This window comes from Lipotes vexillifer, unplaced genomic scaffold (assembly GCF_000442215.2).
Source record: "Lipotes vexillifer unplaced genomic scaffold, Lipotes_vexillifer_v1.1 scaffold1038, whole genome shotgun sequence".
Classification (NCBI taxonomy): domain Eukaryota; kingdom Metazoa; phylum Chordata; class Mammalia; order Artiodactyla; family Lipotidae; genus Lipotes; species Lipotes vexillifer.
In genome coordinates this window covers 858,731-861,576 of record NW_006780148.1, presented here as the reverse complement: position 1 = coordinate 861,576, position 2,846 = coordinate 858,731, and positions in this window count along the sequence as shown.

Genomic DNA, 2,846 nt, shown 5'->3' with positions numbered 1-2,846 from the left:
GGAAAGAGCATGATTAGAAGCATAAGAAAACATTTATAACCTGAGGACCAAAACCAAAACAAAACGAAACCACTCGAGCATTCTAAACACTTAAGTAGTTTTAAATGCTCACTCTCAAATTCTGTACTTAAGCTAGGAACTTAGTTGGCCAAATCTGTATTTTAAAAGATCCCTCAGGGGACTTCCCTGGCGGTCCAGTGCCTAAGACTTCGCCTTCCAATACAGGGGGGTGTGGGTTCGTTCCCTGTTCGGGTAGCTAAGATCCCACATGGTTTAGGGGGCCAAAAAACCAAAACATAAAAAAAAAAAAAAAAGCAATATTGTAACAAATTCAATAAAGACTTTAAAAATGGCCCACATCAAAAAAGATCTTAAAAAATAAATAAAAGATCCCTCAGGTGTCATTCTGGAAGATGCGCTGGAGAAGAGCAAGGCCAGTCAGAGGCTGCTGCAGTACAATGGCCAAAGGCAGAGGAGCTCAGCCCAGGGAGGGCGGTAAGGACGGAGAGGAGGCGCCACGCGTGAATGTCATTATGGAGGTGAGATGCTCAGGACGGACTGGATGAGACCGGAATGACTGCCAGGTCTCTGGCTTAAGCAAGTTAATGAAGAGTGGTGGAATAAGTGGATGGTGGTCTAAGGATCCCCATTTTATGGGATGGGGGTAACTGACGATCACTGAGACTAAGTAACTCTCCCAAGATCACACAGCGAATGAGTGTCACAGCCCAGAGCACAGCTAATTCTCTGTTTGCTCCACCATATCCATTTCCTGTCCTTCTCTGCCCTGCTCCACGACCTGGTTGGCTGTACACTGTATCACCTGGGCCTTTCTGCCATCTGGCTTCTAACTGGGTTTGGCCCAAGGGAGAAACAGAGGTCAGAGGGTGGGAGGAAAGAGAGACTGAGGAATGCATTTTCCCTAGCTCTCTCCTGAAGCGAGTTAAAGCTGAAGTTTTATCAGAGGTTGAATTCCTCCAGACCAGTGTTTCTGAAGCTATCAGTGGTGAATGATCTTTTTTAAAAATTACCACCTACTCGGTGGTTAAGAATCCGCCTGCCAATGCAGGGAACACGGGTTCGAGCCCTGGTCTGAGAAGATCCCACATGCTACAGAGCAACTAAGCCCGTGCGCCACAACTACAGAGCCTGTGCTCTAGAGCCCGCGAGCCACAACTACTGAGCCCGCACACCACAGCTACTGAAGACCCAGCGCTTAGAGCCTGTGCTCCGCAACAAGAGAAGCCACCGCATTGAGAAGCCCATGCACCACAACAAAGAGTAGTCCCCGCTCACTGCAACTAGAGAAAGCCTGAGCACAGCAACAAAGACCCAACACAGCCAAATAAATAAATAAAATAAAACAAAATAATAAAATAAAATAGACAGGATCCCAGAGTGTTATGCCTTTATGAGGTTGGAAAAGATGTGGAAAATAGCTAGGGTCGTTGAAATTTTCTGAACAACTGGCACTAATGGGTGTGCTTATTTCGAGATAGTTTGTGTAGATAATAGTTTACAATCTATGCTTCTCAAATCTTTAGGTAATCTCCAGACTACATTCTGAAGAATGATGTGGAAGTTACACAGCAAGCCCTTGGCTTGTAGGCAATTATCATAAAAAAGTCTCATGGATAAAGGGGACAGCTGTTACTTTTAATCAGGGTGCTCAGAGAGAGAGGAAAATGAAGGCCCTTTGTGTTCCCACTGGTGGATGGGTGTCGTGCAGTTGGCAGTTTGCCAGACTCCCAACTCAGTTGTTCTTGATGTACTTGGTCTCTGGAGAGGCTGAAATGCTTGGCAGTTCACTCCAACCCTCCTCCCGCTCTGTGTACTGATGTGCATGTCAGTCACCTTGGAAAAGAGTTCATCTGTTATCAGACGAATACAGCATGGACTTATTGTGGGCTGCTTAGCTCTCTCCCACCACCTCTGCCTTTTTGTCACGTTGCCCCTGGCAAGGGTTCAGATTTGTGTAAGTTGCTTTTCACATTAGAGGCAATTCTTGTTTTTCTTCAAATGGCTCTTTTCACTGCAGGGTGGTGAAAATCAAAGAAGGAAAGACACTGTAGCTGGTAAAACAGCAACAGCTACTATGGGCTGTTTACAGAGCACTGTTCCGGGGGAGTTTCTAATCTGATGAGCAAAAGAGACAGAAATGAAAGAAAAAGAAGGGTACAATCCAAGCATTTGATATATAAAACATGCATAATACATAATTTGATATCTGATTTGAAATAGTGAAAAAGAAATCAATTCATTCAATAAACATTTTTGAGTATTTAGTGTGTGCCAGGAACAGGGTATTATCACTACTTTGGAAGAAGCTCATAGGCTAGAAGGGGGACCCTAACCTATGAAGAAATGGCAAAAGCTAGTTGGGCACTAGACCTTAATCTGTTGAATATAGTCCAAAGTACAGATAAAAAATATCAAATCTGAGGAGTCAGGGAGCTGTGTGGTGCAGGAAGTATATATACACACCACATTTTGTTTACCCATTTATTCATGGATGGATATTTGGCTTCTTTCCACCTTTTGGCCATTGTGAATAGTGCTGCTATGAGCATTCATATACAAGTATTTGAGTACTTTTTTCAGTTCTTTTGGAATATGCCTAGCAGTGGTAATATGGTAATTCTCTGTCATATGGTAATTCTATATTTTTTTTCAGAAACTGCCAAACTGCTTTCCACAGTGACTGTACCAGTATACATTCCTAATGTACAAGGGTTCCAATTTCTCTACATCCTCACCAACTCTGATTTAAAAACAAAAAACAAAAAAACTGTAGCCATTCTCATGGATGTGAAGTATCTTACTGTGGTTTTGAGTTGTCTTTCCCT